Source organism: Dreissena polymorpha, chromosome 16, assembly GCF_020536995.1.
Source record: "Dreissena polymorpha isolate Duluth1 chromosome 16, UMN_Dpol_1.0, whole genome shotgun sequence".
NCBI lineage: Eukaryota > Metazoa > Mollusca > Bivalvia > Myida > Dreissenidae > Dreissena > Dreissena polymorpha.
In genome coordinates, this window is record NC_068370.1 from 9,576,806 (window position 1) to 9,596,999 (window position 20,194).

General features: G+C 34.2%; 1 pseudogene; it reads right to left on the reverse strand.

Moving 5' to 3' along the window:
- Positions 1-1,558: 1,558 nt before the first annotated feature.
- LOC127862830 (mannosyl-oligosaccharide glucosidase-like) lies at positions 1,559-20,109 on the reverse strand (annotated as a pseudogene).
- Positions 20,110-20,194: the final 85 nt, after the last annotated feature.

The following is a 20,194-nucleotide window of genomic DNA, read 5'->3' on the forward strand; positions in this document are numbered from 1 at the left end:
CTTATCATCAAGGGAGATAACTTTTAAAACGTTATGTATCAGGCACAGACAAATCTCAAACAGGGCACGTATGCTTAGACTCAAAAAGAGCAATGCAATAAGAATCTAACAATGCTTCCACAATATAGGCTGTCTGGGAAAGTGATTTTGTACCAGTGCAATATTGGGAATTAAAGGGTTTATTTAAAATGCTTTCTCAATGAGGCTTATGAGTCTCTTCAGCCGAATAAAACCAGGTTATAGATCTAGACCCATGTATAGTCAAATTAAACAGAAAAGTTTGTCGCATGGTAGAGCAATTTTGAATAACATATTGGACATATCTTACGATGGATCACTTTCGTGTTTAATGATCTTAATGTGTTTCCTGTCCACCAAACAATGGCGGCAGATATAACAGTCATCACGTTTGAGTCAATAGTTATAAACCTGCGGTCCCTGTGTAAGGGGCCATCTGGACGCCATGTTGGATTTCAGTGTTGCGTACTAGACTAACATAATAAACGATTATCTTAATGTGTTCTTTGCCTCCTAATCCCAAGTATAGACACCAAAATCATCCCATTTGAGTGGATAGTCTTATAGTTATCATCAATAATATGTTTTGGCTACCATCTTGGACGCCATCTTCAAAAACATAACTTTCAATGGGTCCACTTTTGGTAAACTGTTCATATGTTATAAAGGACCATCTACCCTACCAGGATCAGATAAAATATTTTTGTAGCAATTTTGGGTGGTTGATATGGTATTTTTATATGTATAGAGGGTGAAAGAAAACTTTGAGTGTCAGAAAACTTTGAGTGTCAGAAAACTTTAGAGTAATTATGGTATTTATTTTAGCTCGATTGCATAGAAAGCCTAAAGCTTATTGAACCGCTCTCGAGTCCGTTTCCTGTGTAGAACCGGTACTTGGTATCTTAAGGAAGATCAATAGAACGCTCCCATGGTAGGGATTTAACCCGTGACCTACCGATCCCTAGATAGACATCATACCAACTACGCCATGGCAACCTTAACTTGGCCGTTTTATTTAGCAAAAAAACATTATCAGAAACATTTATGATACCGAAATTTAAATTGTTTTAGTAAATGAGCTAACATTTTTAACATTTTTATGGACATCACCCACTGCCTACCGCAGGTTTTACAATAATACGCCGCTTTTTAAAAAGGGCATATACAAATCTAACAATATAGTAAAGTCAATGTCAGGAAATAATCGTTTATAATTATGAAACATTTTGACTACACAGTTATTTTACTTCAGTTTATTACATTGTTTAAAGTGCCATATTTAAGTCAAACTGGTCACCTGGCATACCGGTCCATTTATTTAAAAATAATGCTACATGCATAACACGCTTTTAAAGCTGCCATGGATTTAAGCGTTAAATATTTATAAAAAAAACACATTCCTAGATTATACATGTAAATGTAATTCATATATTTCGGACATAATAAGTGTAACCAGAGCTAACCATCCGGTAAATGGATGGCACCCTTTACCCACTCAAGTCTTGTCAATGTAATTCTCCAATATATGGCCAGTCTTTACTTACTGATTATACATGTTATAGATAAAGTTATTTCTCAGCTCGACGTACATTCCGTCGGCCTGGGGAGGATAAGGCTCGGGGGTGGGCTTTCTTAAATAGTCTAGTGCACCCAGCGGAAGATAGTTCATATTGATCCATATGGCATCCCTCCAATATGGCGGGTCATGTTCAGTATTGTAACGATTATACAAGGAGAGAGCGTAAACCAAAGTCGGTTTAGACAAGTTTTTCTTTGCGTGTATTTGTTAAAATCTTAATTAATTTTGGTGAGATAGGTTCAACGATTTTCAACAACACTGGAAACAATCTCACATAACCGAAAGCGTTCACAAATCCAAGCTCTGGTTCACTGTACACATCTAGTTTTTTCTCCAACTGCACCGGGGCTTGATTCGGTTTAGGTTGGGGTTTCTCCAGCTTCACTCTGTCAGTGTGGAGACCGTAGTCACAGTACTGTTGTTTCTTCTCTGACCAGTGCAATGCATCGAGCAAGCCGTTATCCGATACGGGAACGGTTTTAATCCGAGAGGAGTGGTGTTGTACCAGTTAAATGAAGTTTTCAATCTGCTCATGATTTGCTTTAAGGCCTGCTCTTCTTTTGCACTTTGCTAAATGTACGGAACCAGTGTTTTCATCGGAATGATGAGAGTGGGTGGATTGGCGTTCTGGTATCTCTGAACTACGACTTCTGCTAGAACACGGTCCCTCGTTCCTGCTCCAATAATTTGCTCCCTCGGTATCAATCCTTCAGTGTTCATTAAGTACAGCCAGTGAGAAACGATGTCTTTCGAGATCTCGGGATCCCATTTTCTCATCAAAAGATTGTGAAATCCTTCGTCCCAAAGAAACCCTGGTGGGAAAAAGACCGTGATGGCACGCCAGTTTATATAGTGGCATTCCAGTATGGATCCGGTTCCTCGTTATAGAATGACTTAACTAAAGAACTGCAATAAAGTAGCCAATGCTTCCAAGCAAATTACTTAAAGCTGCTTTTGCAAAGTCGATTGGACCATCATAAAGCCATAAGTTATAAGGTCAGAAATTCTGTTTTTCAATTATGACATCAACGTAAATGAAGTATACTGACTTGACTCAACAAGTTACCCATTAGACAGATGTTGGATAGCAGAATCATATTTTGCCTTACTGTTTATACAACTAATATGGAATGTTGCAAATAACCTAGCACAAGTCCATATAAATAAATAAATAAATACTAATATCCTAGTTAGTCTACATACATTCAATCCTAGGATTATAATTAAGAAGGAGGCCAATATCATTGGGCCTCTGAACTCCGCGGCGGTCCAAAACCCCATAGATTTTCTCAGATATCTCCTTTGTTTGAAACACAAGAAGCACTGAAAGAATAAAGGTGGACAACTATGGAGCAAATGTTAGTGTATAACCAATATCCACAGAAACAATTTGTTGAATTTATCAGTCAGCGCATCTAGAACGAGGAAGTTAAGACATGAGAAACATGAGTGATTGACAGTGCGCTCGAGTCAAGGTTGTGTTAGAGACATCAATGTAGACTGTCCATTACCCACCATAAGTGCCTCCAGGAATTTTCGCAAACAAGGTGGTCAGTTTCTAGTCTCCATCGTGTATTTTCTGATCTCCAAAATTTCTACATATGTGCCTATATACACAACACACGTTAAGGGACTTTGCAGAATGCTGTCGTTGGAAAGCCATGACACGCGTTTTTTCGTTTTTGTCTGCCTTTAATGACACATAGTACCGTTGTTTTATAACAATTCTGTTAACAGTGGGCTGTGGGCACAATGGACTGTTTTCAACTTTGCCTCTTACATATTTATTTTGATGATATTCGGAGTCAATTTCATCATCCTTATCAATGTCAAGCGTACTATACTTGTTTTTTGTACAGATCTGTTGCGCTACAGCCGGTGTTAAAATACGGTTACGATTGAATTCTGCCATTGACTGGACCTCCTCAGTCTTTACATTGTCTACCATCGGCACGATATGCTTGGGGTCCCATGTTGATGTTTGATGTTTGCGGCTTTGTTGGGAGCGCCATACTTGCCCATATCGATGTGATGGTACCGCTCTATGGGTCCGCCAGTTGTGGTCTTAGGATCGTATTTGTCACTTCCCAACTGTAGTTGTTGCTACCGTTCGCCAAAGGAATTATTACTTTGATGGGAAGATTCAGCAGTCTTGAAAGTGCTTTGAACATGTGCGTGGATGTGAAGGATCTAGGCTTGGCAAAGCTGATACAGTCATTGTCATATGAAGGGCGTATTACGGTGAGGCGCTTAAATTGTGATTGGCGCATGGTGTCAGATTTGTTCAGAACCTTTTCAATTCAGCAACGATATCTGAATTCTGTTGAGCGAGATTCATCATCGGCTAGAAGCGTCGATACTGAATTGAACAGACAATCCCCGTCTAGACAACTGTGGAATGCTGTTTTGTCAGTACAGTGAAAATGAACAGCAAGTGTGTCGCCGACAACATCCCGCTTGTGATGTTGGATAACGTTATGAAGAGTGGTTTGGATTTTATAATCTTTAACGTACAATCTTTCGCGCTCAACATACTTTGTCAATTTTGGCCACTCTTGTTTGCGCGGCTTGACGCAGACATTCTTAACCAATCCATTAGTCGAACGTTCCATCGTCGTTAGTGCGATAACGGACACATATGTAGCAAAGCGGAAGAGAGCTCCAGTGTTTTTTAGTGGCAGAGTCAATTTGCTTACACGAAAAATATGTCAATGAGTGGCAGGTCTGAAAAGACCGAAACTGTTGTAAATTATTATATTTCAATCATTATTTAATTAAGCCATTGTATTAATTTGTTTTTAGCAAATCATAATTCCTTACATACATGGTTATTTATTTATTTCAATTAAACTTTGTTACTTTGGAACATATATAAAACAAAATAAAAATGCAGAATAAATTTAAATTGCATGTATGAATGTAAATTAACTTTTATTTTATTGACACGCAAACTGTTTATTGTAATATCTATACTGCATATATAAATAGAACTACACTTTTCAATTTTTACCATGTGATATTTCGAACTATAGAAAAATGAATATATGATACAGTCTTTGTTTCTTGTGTTTTCAGTGTCTTTAATGTTTTATAATATTTATTATCTACCAATGACTATAGTGTGTGTACTGTGTGAACTTGCGCAGCACCATGCATTGTTTCACCGTAACAATAGAGTTTAAGATAATTTCACACCCTGCCATGAATCTGTTATTAATAATCCCGATTGTGGTTTTATTCTGGCGCTAAATAATAAGTGCGCGAACGGATATCTTTATTATTTTAAGTTTTCAGACACTGGCGAATAATAAGAAATTTCGTGTCTGAACATTAAGATGTTAAAAAATACTCCCATACAGTATCCAAAAATTTAGAGACACTGACAACAAACCTAATGCACTGGATTTTCCCATACTCCTTTGCATTACGTCATTTAGTAATAATAGTTTGTAGGCAACATTGTTAAGTATTAATTACTTAAGGATATGTTCGCAATGAATTGAAAATGACATTGTTTAACCGACAGAAATTCCAAAGTTGTACTTTGAAAAGTAAAATGATTATCATTTATTTAAACTGTAGTAAGAATATTTAATGTGCACCCCAACAAAATGTGGAGATTTTGATTTCATTGTCTTTAAAACATAAGAATTTAGCACATTTAAATGTGTGCCAGTTTGTAACACTTCTATGGAGGAACATGTAGCTGTCCATCGCCACGATTTTCCGTCTCTCGAAGTGTCTGTCTGTCTGTCTGTCTGTCTGTCTGCCGATCTGTCTTTTTGCATTTTGGTCTGTTAATCAGTATCTCTGTCTGTCTTTTCTGTCGGTTTGTCAGTTTTTCGGGTTAATCTTTCTGTCTCCGGGTTTTCTGTCAATCGATTTTTCTGTCTATTATCAGTATGTATGTCAACCGTCTCTCGGTCATTCTGTCTGTCTGGCGGATTGACTTGTCTTCTCTGGGTCTTTCTGTCTGTTTATCTATGTTTACACATTCTATTATCGCCAACGTATATTTATCGATGTAAATAAATGAAGACTGATTTACCCCACCCGCTAATGTTGAACTTGTAAAACTTCAACAAGTTTTAATTGAACAATACTAAACTACGATAGTGTTGAAAATCACATGTTAATCAAGCGAGTCTCACAACATAAAAAATGAATGGTGCAGCTTTTATGTGAAGCAAATGCAATCATCTGTGTTCTAATTCCTATTGTATCCATTTAGAGAAGAGTTTCCGGTTCCGGTTTGGTCAACAGATAAAAATATCATGAAGGTATACATCTTTTCTAATCTAATGTGCTAGTGTGAAATATGTTTTAAATTTAATATGGAATGTACACAGGAAGACTCCAGAGACACGTAGGGAAGTGTATTTTTATTCCCACTAGAAATATTACGTAATTTGTCCCACGTAAATTGTTGTTCTTACCCCACCCAGTATACTTACGATTGAAGGTCATTCAGGCATGGCAAATACAAAAAAGAATTTGACAACAAACAGTGCAAACTGTCCATGTACAAAGTGCCAAGTAGCTCTAGATGAAAAAAAGAAATCCATACAGTGTGACCTGTGTGACTCCTGGTTCTGCCAAAAGTGCACAAATCTGAAAAATGTCATTTTCGATGAGATTGGTAAGCCCTCAAGTATTCTGTGGACATGTAAACATTGTAATATTGCATTACCCGGGATTAAGAAAAAAGAAGAGTGTGAAATTGAAATGAGAAAGTTGAATGTTTTGGTGCAAGGGCTTCCAGAAAGCAAAAAAAAAAGGTTTTGCAGAAGGAAAGAAAGACGACCTTGAAAAGGTGTGTGAAATTCTGAATGTGAAACTAATTTGAAATGTTGAGGTGAAGGAATGTATAAAATTAGGGCGTACATTTGATGACAGGAAAAATTCCAGGCCAATTAGAATCTCGGTTCTGGACTTTGATAGTAAGAGAACAGTTCTTGAGTCTGCCAGGAGGCTTCGTAATGATCCAGACTATTCGCGCATCTATATTACACCGGACCTGACTATAAACCAAAGAAAACAAGACTTTAAACTGAGGGAGGAGAAACGCACTCGTGAGTTAAATGGGGAAAGTAATCTAGTCATTAGGCGCGGTAAGGTGGTGAAACTTAACATTACAGCTGATACGTCTACTACGGGAGATCACTCATATACACCAGCGAGAGGTCGAGGACGTGGGGGCCGGGGGGCCATTGATGTTGTGTCAAGATGGCCTGGTGCGACACATGACGCTTATGTGTTTGATAGCAATGGCTTAAAGATAACTGTGTTGCTTTAATTCACAAAATAGATCAATTCACAGCAATAACTGAGCATTTTATTTGAACTCTTAAATATACATTATGCTTGTCCTCTTTTTATGAAAGTAATTGTTCCGTTGTATTTAAATGACATTGTGCATAAATGGCTAATACAGACACAAATAACGTGTTTTTATAGGCTATTGATAATTTTTATAAATGAACATACAGTATAACTTTATATTGACATCAAATAAACCTCAGTGGAAACAGCACAATTTTGTCAATTAAAATGTAGAAAATTGTTGACGATTTTTTAAAAAGGAGGGCAATCTTTTAGACTCATTGTGCTATGTTAAAGAAAGACTTGTGATTTTTTTTAGATGTCTGCATCGCACTGGCGAACGACTGCCTTTCAAGCCAAATAAGTGCTATGAAACGGCAAATGTTGACATGCGCCTACACAAACTGTGCTTGGAATTATTCATTCCGCTGATAGAGGTAGAAGTTGGGGACATGATCGATCCTGCGGTTACAAACAACGCACCAGTACAGGAAGCAGCAGTCAATAAGAGGCAGCAGCTGGTCGAACTGTTTAGTTGAAAATGTCGTAAAGTGATAGTTATAAATATTTAAAGTGTTATATTGCCGTAATATTATATACTTGTACACGTACTGCTGTATGCCAATGAAAAGATAGATTGAAATGTAAATAAAATCATACATTATGTGTAGCAAGATCAGTAAAAGTAGGTAAATAGAGCATCCAACTGAAAACAAGATGTATATCATTCGTTTAAAGGGGCATATCGGCGATATTAATAGTAATTCTTGACATGGCTTGGCCAATTTATTTCGGTATGCCAATGCAAAAGAATATTTAAATATAAATGAACACAAACATTATGTGTAGCAAAATCGGTAAAACAAGGATTATACAGCAACCTCCCCCCTCTAAAAAATCACAAAAAACACAAGATGTATAGAATAGATGTAAAGGGGCATATCAACGTTATTAAATTGATTGTAATTCTTGGCATGACTTTATAAATGTATTGCTGTTTGCCAATGCAAATGTAGATTTAAATTTAAATGAAAACACTCATTATTAATAATGTGTATCGAGATCATTAAAGTTAGGTTTATTACGTATCCAACATAAAACAAGACGTACACAAAACACTTAAAGGGACACATCAACGGAATTCGTTTTAATTCTTGGCAAAACTTGACCATTTCACGGCATTCCATTTGTATGCATACATGTATTTATAAGTAGTAACATATTATTGAAATTGCTATGGTCATATGTATGCAAGACATTTTTATGTTCACAGTTCGTGTACGATAAATACACATCTCAACACAAGTATTGCATTTTTATGAAAACGTTTACATACAACTAATATGCATGTGAAAAGAGATATTACAGATGACAATTGTGACAAACATGTTAAACACTCATTCACTGCCTACATGAACTTCGTTATCTATAATAATTTTTTGAAATTATAATAATCTATAAGTCTTTGACTGTAATGTAATAATATTTACATTTGTAATGATTTTTGACGATGATGCATCAGCGAAGCAGCTCGTCTTAGAAGTTATCATTCCATGAAAAAATTCTTCACAATGGCGACCTATGTAAAAAAAACGAGCCAGTCCGATTGAGATAGCTCGATATTTCTAATCGGCATACCTCGCTGATTATCATTGATAACATTGTCCTAGCAGAGTTGTCGTTAGTGCCTGAACATACAACAATGGCCGCGCCCATGAGAGAATGTTGACACTCGTGTCAAAACTTTCTTACATCATAAATCGGTTTGTTTGGCTATTTAGAAACTGTCATTTAGGATATATATTTATTTATTCACTTAATCTCCGCTAATGACAACACTGGATTGAATTCGAAGGATATATTCGATGTGAATGAAGGACTTTCTGGATATTGACAGCTTGACACGGTAAAACTGGCGTACTGGTATTTTTAGTTATCAATTTAAGTCACATTTTGCTTTATAAATTGTATTCGATCATTTTGCGACTTATTGAATGACTATGATACCCGATATTAACATATCATATGGGATTTGCAGATCATCAAGCTGTCCTGAAATTCAACATTGATTACAAAGTCTTTACTCAAATTACTGGTTTGTATTCTTTCTTCTTTCTATTTTAGTACTTGATATCATTTTAAAGTTAAATGAACTGTGTCACAGTAAAAGAGACATTAAGGCGATTGTGGCCAGTTTGGATCCAGATCAGCCTGCAGTCGCTTGAAAGCTGTTTGCTTAAAAGCGGTTTTCTGACAATAACAAATAGTTTAATTGGATACTGATTAGACTGCCCTTTTCCTGTGTCCTGGCTCAAATAATAGAATTGTCATTAATCAAATGATTTTATTTCGAACATTAATCAAGTGTTTTTTGTTCTGGTCCCTCGGGATCAATGACTCTAGCACTTTCGTGTTGAGAATTGAATACTGCTTAAGGCGATGCTAGGGGGCGTGAGAGATGTTGCATCTTCCATTATCTCTCATGAACCGACTTAACTGACAGAGCTAAAGTATAAATGTTCCATTGAAGATCAACTAAATCCAGATTTGCTATTATAGAAGTGTGGACAGTTTTAAGGTTGTGACATTTAAGCAAAAATGGGTCATTACCGAGAGGCCACAACTGCTCTATGACTTTTTAAAACAAGAAAAATCAGTGCCCGATTTAGAATTCCTTACATAGTTCAATAAAAATTAATTTCATAAGCCTGGTAACAGTTTAACGTTAATGTTACCAATGTGTCAGGCCAGGGCCTTGATTTTGAAGTCTAGGACATGCATTTTCAGATGATGTCATTAAAGATTATACATTTTTTCAAACACATACAAATATAAGCATGTATCTGTAACAAATGTAGATGTTATAAATAGTAAAAGGCACTAAGTCAGAAGGCATTTTACTTTTTTGCTGGTGCGTTGGCACACCAGGTGGGTCGGTTGCAATGGTTTGATGGACTGCTTGGATGTGTAGTTACATTATATACAGTATATCAAACTGTATTATTTCAAATATGTTTGCATCTAGTATACTTATATTAATAATATTTACACAATTAATGTATATGAATGATAAACTTGACTGAAATCATTTAAATGATACTAAAATCATGACAGTAATTTATACTGATAATTCTTTAATTAATATGTTGCTTAATACAATCATGTACATCTATATCAAATGAGATCATACTGTAACTTCAGTGATGAAGTTCAGTGAATTAAATTAAATCCAAAATGTAAGTCACTACCATCTTTCTCCCGCAGCGCGCAAACCTAAAAGTCCTGCTGTGTACCTATCCAGATCCAGATCCAGATCCAAAATATTATACATAATTATGTATCATGTTGTTTTGAGGGGATGATTTTCCCTCTGTTGTATCAATGTATTGTTTAACTTTTTAATCAGTGTGTTTACAGATATATAAACATAGCTCCAGGGTCAGAGCTTCAGGCAATGAATATTTCACCCCCTGCTCTTTTTTTCTAATGGATATTTTAGCTAGTTCCTACATTAAATACAGTCAAATATATGTTAAGTAGTGTCTGTACACATTGGTAGATTAAATTTGTACATTAAATATTATTTTTTAGTGTTAAAAAGATATAGTACGAATGTTCATGCTAGATGAATTAAGAGCCTTAGTCAAGCGTTATTTAAACATTTGTAAATGGTAAAATTTTCTGAAATGTATACCCATTTTCTCTTGAGCACTGGCCAGATATAAAATGTATACCATTTAACCACTTTTATATGAAGCCCTGACCAGATCTCAAATGTATATCCCTCTTCTCTTGCACCCTGGTCATCTCCTGTTGATCATCTAACAAACACCTATCAAAATGGCAAATTATATGCAGAACAGCTCATTATAAGCAATGACTGAATTAAATACTTCAGAAAAAAAATTGACATCCTTTAACATGAAAATTTAACTTTCACAGTCATGCAAAAAGAGCCTGCACAACACAGATAAAAAATACTTTTTATTTGTCGATCACCCCATATATTGATACTATATGTGCATAAATATCGGAAGTCTTCATGAAATCAGGACGAAAAAATGTATTTTATGTCCTTAATCGACTTGGCTATAGTTATCAGATTATTCTAAACTTTATCAGTATATTTATATCATTATTTATGCTTTGTGTATTGTAAACATATACACACTCATGCAGTTACATTATAGCAATAAATAATAACAAAGCCATCCATACTATAAAGGTCATTTGCAAAGCCTATGGTAAAAATGTGAACACATTGAGTGTAATCGCCCTCTCGTGCCAGCAAAAACAACACGTTGACAGGTTGTCATTTTTTATAGTTCTACTTTCACTTTTATTTTGTGATATAAAACTTTTAACAATTATGTGGCTGAGAAAAATATCGCCATTGCTTATTTAATATATTTTCTGTACATTTCTTCAATAAACTTACATCAATACACGATTGTCTTCGTTAATTCAAACATTCTTGACAGGCTACCACTTTGTTAACATATTTCGCTTAAATTTTGACGCGCGTAGGTAAGACCGCATTACAGCTTACGAAATGTGTATTCATACTATTGCCTTCGAGGTACTTATCCGATGTTTGACGGAAAGGGCTGAGCATGTGCGATTGTGGGTCAAGTTCCCCACGGGTACTACTTTCCCGTACCCCCAATTTATTTTCCGTCCCCAAAATTTTTCGTACACAATTTTTTTTCGTAACCAAAGTGTTTTTCGTTCCAATTTTTTTTTTCGTACCCAATTTTTTTTCGTACCCAAATTTTTTGTTTGGCATAATTTTTTCGTACCCAAAATCTTCGTACCAAAATTTGTTTCGTACCCACATACACAATTGTGGTGATGTAGATAAACTAAGATTGATGCTTTTATATCGATCCTATTCAAAAGCATCGTCACACCAGTACTCTCAGTACTTTGCTTTTAATCTACATTGACTCGCATTTACTAAAGCACTGTATGCATTTGAATGACATGCGCGAAAGTTTAAATTATATTTTTGACATATAGAATATGTTTGATTGTTTTTTAGTTTGTAAGAACCATCGTTTGCTGATATAAAAATGAAATAAAATCGTGGCTGACTGGTGTGACTGGTGTTGTTATTTTGTATTGGGCCTTAAATAATACGAGTATTTCAACGTGCGAGTTCACCTCACAAGTATGCCTTAAAGGATTAAATTGAGCACAAAAGTGAAAAAATGTTGCAAATAACGTAATTCTCTGTGTATATCTATAACTATGATTAACATTTGATTTCAAACATCAAATCGATATCAACAACTGATACGTTTTAAGATACAATAAAAAATAATTATTTCTCAATTTCACCTTTAAATACCTTCCCGCAAATAGATTTCATCCAAACTTGCCCAAATTCATGGGTTATCAAAAAAATACGAAAACAGAGATTAAATGTGGTCACTATAGGTTCGTTTGGTCACAATTACGATTCAAAATAACACTCGCAGACAAACAATTAATGCTAAGTTCCAACACAGTTAATCACAACTAAAAATGCACTTAATGGTGTTTCCAATTCCAGATCACGAGCCTTACCAAGTTCCCGTATGCTATATGTACACGATGTTGCATGTCGCGTCTTAAAGGGACTGTCAACCGCGATTGACGAAAAAAGAAATGTAATATACCAGTCGTGATATTTTAATATAAACTAATAATTGTAAAAAAAAAACGGTAATTTAGAACTTTTCTTTTTTCGTCAATCGCGGTTGACAGTCCCTTTAAGAAGTTCAACGTGTTACAAAAAGCAGGAATAAACATTTAATGTTTCTTTTAATCAATTGCTAAACAAAAATAAACAAAATGTTTTTTCTAATCAAATTGGTCCGAGAGAAAAAAAATATGCGAACAAAAATCAATAATATTTGTATATATGTATATATTTGCGCGTGCGGCAAGATGCAACCCAACCCGCACATGGTCCAGACGTCGTGGATAAATGATTTTAATTCATCAGGTATTCTATGTAGTAAATGATCTCAAACAACACTTCATGGAAGTTGATATCTTAACCCGTTGTCTGAGAAATTAAAATGACAAAAGTGTTCCGATTTATTTTTTAAGCATAACATTAAATGTATATAAAGATTTTGACTATAATTTATATGCAATCAAATATATTTTGATGACATATTTCAAACATATGATGATTCAATACCAATAAACTTAATTCTAAGGAAAGCTATCTGTTTTAAACAAGTATTACTTGCGAAGATATTCAACTGTTAGGATGTATCGAATTTTTTCCGTAATTAGACTCATGATCGCCGTTACACTCACGCGATAAAAAGGTCTGTGTTGTCTTAGGGATGATGGTTGATTCGTATTGTGTAGTTTAGGGGCTTCACAATATTTATCAATTTGTATTGCCTCATCATACTTTATTTTTTTTATAGTATTCCCTTATTTGACATACATCCGGTTTTTAAACGACTATCCGTAAATCATACACATATTGCGCAAACGGTGTTACAGTAAAAACAAATGTGCGTGAAACTAAACTGCCGCGCACGTCCTTAACTGTAAACAATAGATACTTATGAAAAGTGAAAAGCAAATGGTGAGCAATTGAATCCTTATGGCGAGTAAGTTATTAAAACAACCTTTAAAGAATTTACGCGGTAGCAATTTAATTTCAGTACATGTATATTTCGCTTTTTTATAGCCATATGTTAATATTTGCTGATTAAAGTACCTTAATACGCATCTAAAAACGTGTTTTTATGAGTTCGAAAATTGTTCCTGTCGTCTGTCAAGTTCCATTCATGAAAAGAGTGCGTCTTGCAACAGACCTGGAGTTATAACTAAATATAGACGTGCAATTCAGTACCTTAAGTATTTTAAGATGAACAATTTAAATCGGAATAAATGCACACGATGTGAAAGTATTGACCCATTGAAACTATAGAACAAAAAACGTTACTAAATATAGACTTGCAATTCAGTACCTTAAGTATTTTAAGATGAACAATTTAAATCGGAATAAATGCACACGATGTGAAAGTATTGACCCATTGAAACTATAGAACAAAATAAGTTAATTTACGAATTAAAAATTGCAGCAGATAGTGCGTTCATAAAAAATATTGGTGACGGGTGTAGTAGAGTATTTATACGTAAATTTCAGTGCATGAAAATGAATAAAAATGAAATGGAAACACATTAAATGAAGCATCTAATTTCAGGCGAAAAATATTAAATATGTTTAATGTGGTTTGATCGCGAATTTAATACAATGCTCGTTGATATCAATTTATTTGTTATTAGAATTCTTTTTTCATCTTTGTAATCATAAGTGGAGTTCGTGTGAATCCTGTATAAAATTATGAGAGATTGTAAATCAATGGCATTTACCTCCTTTCTTTTCAAAATCTCACCACTGTAGACAATTAAAAGTAAATTACATTGGTGTTTGCATTTTTTGTGGTCGTTCGATTGGTCTACGTTCAAAAATCGAACTTCCTGTCATGTGACTGTAAGTAGTATTAAATACTTTCAAAGAGCGAACAACTGCAGTGCCTTTAGCGCTTTGATGGTTTAATATATCATGAATTCGAGATTACTGACTCTTTTTTCCGACCACGATAAACTTGTAGTTACTACGTTATGATTCTATGTAAATATAGACCACACACCACTTAACAAAACACGCAATTGATCGAGGTGGAATTAAAGCAATAATATAAATAAATTTATGTCAACAATACACTAATATCAATACAAAAATAATGTACGCATAAACATGATACATTTCGTGTCAAAACAAGTATCATGTGCAAGTAAAAAAGTAAAAACTCCTTGTATATTTGAAGATTATTTATTTTTACATCACCATGTGATATATGCAAGAGCGTTTGCACTTTGAATTCACAAAACACTAGATTGCTCTGCGTGAAAATATTTTGAAAATCCTAGATGAATATTTAATGGAGTTTCTCAAATGAATATCATATTTTCTATGACGTAGATGTTAAATGGGCGACACATGGTTAAATATAATTGAAAGTAAAGCACTAATTAATTTACCGGCCTTCTGCAAAATAAACATTACTTAATGTTTATTTATTTATTCTTTATTAAAGTCTCTTCCAATATAAAACAATTTTCACAATGTTCAATGTAAATTAAAAGCATTATTATAATAATTGGTCATTCAATTTATGAATTATAAGAGACATTTTACTTTACAAAACTTTAATTTTTACATTATAAAAGTTAGATTACCACCCTTAACCTTATCTAATAAATGCCATAAGATTTCAAATAAAAACACACACACACACAAACTGAAATTTGTATATTGTGGCACTAGCGCGTAAGATAATAAATGTCCTGAAAGAGCCTTTATCAGCCATGGTCCGACCAGTTCGGTTAATGGTGATAATCTTATATTGAATAAAATGTTACAATAACCTTTTAAATCAAATTTCAATTTTGTACAATAAAACTATTATTTCTTTTTAAAATCTCACTGTTCAATGACAATCAGATATTTCACTGATCATAGTGTCAATTAACAGTGCATATTTACACTATAGTGTGAGTATTTATCAATAGATGTGAGTATTAATCAACAGATTAACATACATGTATTTCCAACAGGGTCAGCCAGCATTATTGCACATATGGACAATTTAATTTTATTATTGGTTTTGGTCCCAATAATATAAATGTGTAATGTCTTACCTAAATATTTGACTTTAAGCAAACTTAATCTACACTCTGAAGTATGTAAGCCAATAGCTTGCCCTGATAAATATACATGTAAAATATCTAGAACTCTTAAATTTTGTACATTGGTAAAAACATGTAAAACATAATGATAAAATAACTAAATATGGTACATATATTTTGCACGTTTATCTAGTATAAAGTAGCAGGATTTTGCAGCTTCTTTAACAATATTAAAATTGGAAAGAATGAAATTGAACTTGTTGCAATCACTTAAATTTTGACACCCGTTATGTATCTGAGTAGCTTTTCTAAACAAAGAATCTCTAATTTCTGTATAAAAAGGACACTTGAGGATTACATGTATTTAATTTTTCACACCATCATTGCATATTTGACAAATTCTATCATTTTTTGCTAGTCTCTCATAGCGATCGACCAGTTTCAAGTCTTATTGGTGCCACACCACAACGGAATTTAGCTGCCCTATGTTTTACAAGCATTATCACTTTAAGATAGTCCTCTGTTTCAAAGCTAAATTTAAACTCTATGTAAATCCTTAGCTTGTTATTACCACAGCCATGTAGGCCATGCAAATTATGTAATGACTCAATCCAATTATCTAGATATTGGTTTAAAAAATTTCTTGAGGTCTCTTTATAAAAGCTGTCTTGCATGTATGAACATTATCCATATTGATAAATTCTGCACAATAATATTTTCTAAACAATTCATGAACCAAGTAAAACCAATTTTTACATTGCCTACCACTTGCATCTTTACAATAGTTAAACACAACTTTGTTTATCCTGTTGTTATCCATTTTTGAAAATCTACAGTAAATAGTAGCAATACATTTCAATTGCATAGAAAAAGTTGGCTCCCAGCCCATCTCACCGGCAACAGCAAGATTTGGCGTATATCGACCTGTCCCCATGTAAAAACGCATAGCACGATTTTGAATTGCATCTATGCATGTAAATTGTCTCGTTCCCCAGACAGCCGCCCCATATGAAATAACAGACCAAACTCAAGAGTCATAAAGTTTTGTATAAAAATTGAAGGGCATGCCACCTATAGATTTGAACTTTGCAATGAGTAGGCTCAAAGCTTTTCCTGCTGCCTGTTACACAAACTTTGCAGTAAAATTGTAATCTAAATATTCATTTAACATAATTCCTGGATATTTATAATTATCTGTGTATTCAAGTTTCTCATCATTACACCTAAAAGTAAATTGAGATCTCTGCATGGATCTTGTTCTAAAATGTACAACATTACTTTTTTACATATTAATATTCATTTTATTATCCCGGCACCATTCACATAGACAATTCAACATTGTTTGTAAATCAGCATACATCAAAATAAACAGATGTTTACCATTTTCAATTTCTATACCTAAACCTAGTGCATTTAATTTAACAGCAAGATCATTGATAAAGAAGTTTAAAAGTATGGGCGATAAAGTACAGCCCTGACGCAATCCTATCTCAACATTAAACCACTCAGATTTAAAACCATTTATTCTAATACAAGACTGAACATTTGAATATAGTGACATAATAGCTTAAAGCATTTTATTATTTACAACCATCTCAGCAATACGGTTCCACAAAATGGAACGGTCAATTTTATCGTACGCTTTCTAAAAGTCTATACATACAGCAAAAGTTGGCTTTCGTTTCTTCAGCCGGGTATCTATAATGTTAAACTAACCAGATGATCACTCGTACTTCTCCCTTTTCTAAAACCGTTTTGTTCATCCTGGAGTACATTACTATTTTCTAGCCACATTGAAATTCTGTCATTCATAATTGAACAATATAATTTATACATAGTGGGGGCCAGAGTTATCCCCCTGTATGACATAGGGTCTCTAGGATTCAACATATTTGACTTGGTATTGGGCTAATAATTTCTTTCCCCCAATCAGTTGGAACTTTTCCAGTCTTAAAACAAATATTAAATAATTTATGTAAAAATAACACAAGTTCTATTTCTAAAAATGTCATAAGGAATATTATCTAAGCCACAGGCCTTATTTCTACCAGTTTTCAATATAGCTTGTTCTACTTCAAGGATTGATATATTATCATTAAACTCTTGTACATGTACCCCTTGAGGAGTTTCAAAACTAATGTTATCGTCGCTCTGTCCTGAACTCTGATCTTGATAAAATAGACTCTCAAAGGACTGCTTCCAGTGATCAAGAACAACATGTGGCTGACAATTAGCCATTCCATTGCTATCAACAATTTACATTGGAATTACCTTATTTTTTAGCTGAATGAACCCGTACTTTACCAACTGACTTACAAAATTTAGTCTGGTCATGTTCAATATTAGACAAAAGTTCTTCTTGCATTTTATACCAGTATCTTCTCTTAGCACTTTGTACAGCTTTATTAAAAGATTTTCTACAACTATTATAATGCATTTTGAGCTGCTTTTTTATATTGGTATGTACACTTTAAGCAAGCTTTTTCCGCATTACTTGAAAATTCCACAAAAGAGTCATTTCATTAGACCACCATGGCTTACCAACCTTTCGCTTCCTATTTGAAATTGACCCCCTATCGGCTACCTGTTTATATGGTATATGCTGAACCATTTCGGACTTACGCCTTTTACTCCATGACAAGTAACACTGAGCAATACATTCTCGCGTACGAAAACCATGTTCCAAATCATATACTGATTGAAACAACTGATCGACAGTTTCTTCATTTTGAAGAAAGTGATCAGGAATTTTATCAGTTGAAAACTTAAGTTCATCGAGTTTCTCAGGCAATGGGAAATGATCACTCTCTTTCTGTTCAAAGATATGTTGTACATTCCAAATAAGAAGCGAATGGTCAGGTATACCAACTGGATGTTGAAATTGTATTTCCTGGGCCAGTTCTGCCGGCCGTATTACTCTAAAAGTATCAAATAAATGTAAATCTGTATGACTTATTAAACAATAATCTACAACTGATGTTTCTTGGGGTCGAATACAAGTGAAGTCAGTTTTAATGTAATTTCGACTATTTAACATACAAAATTTTGCATCGATTAAAAATTCTATAAAAGGTTCGCTTTACTCATTACATGTAAAATCAACAACATTACGCATTGGTACATGTACATTATCAACTCCTTCAATAAAATCAACCTCTTCTCCGCAACGACTATTAAAATCACCACAAATCATTACAGTACCTCTATTCTGATACGTATAAATATTACTCAAAGAAAGCATTTTCATCAATATTTCTAGTGGAATATTTTGGTGGCAGATAACATACACATAAAAAATAAGAAGTATTACTAGATTTATCTATCATCTGTATCCACAGTACATCTTCTTTACTTTTATCGACTACTGAAAAATCAAAATAGTCACACATATCTTTGTAAATCATGAAACCTACTCCGCCGGAACATGTCCGTGCATTTTTGTGTACATGTGTCCTATTGTTTCCTAACCATATATAATCATCAAAAGATAACGTTTCTGCTAATTTCAAGTGAGTTTCTGCTATGCCGATTATATCTAAGTCAAAATATTTGACACAAGCTTCTCTAAAATTATAATTCAAAGAGTCAGAGTCAGTGCTCCAATTATTAACGTTCCAAATTCCAGCTGACCACTAATAGTTATTTCTCCATCCGCCTGAAAATTTCCCGATGATTCATGATGCGAATGCGAATTTTGTGCAGTTTTATGCGGCGATTTCGCATTGAACACCCTTGAACCATTAACTCGAATATCTTTTCTTCCATTTTTTATTGCATTAACAATGGTTCTCATACTTGTTTCCAAATCTCTTTCACTTTTGGATTTATCTGCACATATATAGAGATCATTAAATCTAACACTATCTTTAAGCTTGCTTTTTGCTTGTAACACTTGCTCTTTTTTCATTTTTGTCGCCGCACCGTGCAACGACAACACCCGGTTTCCCATCTCGCGACTCCTTCCTCTCCACACGTGAAATATTTATGTCTTTCAATCCCAACTCGTTTCGATGACGTCACATTTTCCGATTACGATTCTCCCCTTCGTGATACGGTAAAGTTCGCAAAATAAAGTTTTCTGCCAAAGAGTTTCGTTCAAAGACATTGACACCACTAGATAGTTGCTCCATTTTCTCAACTATTCCGCGATATCTGTCGACAGTTCCTTTTTCACATCTCCTATTCGACTTTCCGGGTCATTTTTCATTCTTAAGTTTCTGATGAAATGCATTTGTCAAACATTTTTGTTAATTTATCGGTTACATTGTCAGTTATACATTTTTGACATTTTCCAGTCTGGCGTTCATGTCGTCAAAACGTACCTCCATCTTTTCCCGGATCCCTTGAATATCCTTCGAGAGTTGTAGAAGCAGTTCACCATTGTTCAATATTTTGTCTGAATCTTGCTGATGTATAGGTGATTCATTTGACTTAAATTTTTTCGCTTTATCGACGCAGTCTTCCCGGTCCGTTTCTTCAGTCATTTTACGTTTTCTCTCAGGTGCCCATGTATCACTAACCTGACTACTCACTGTGTGTTGTTTATTATTTACCATGATAATTTGCATA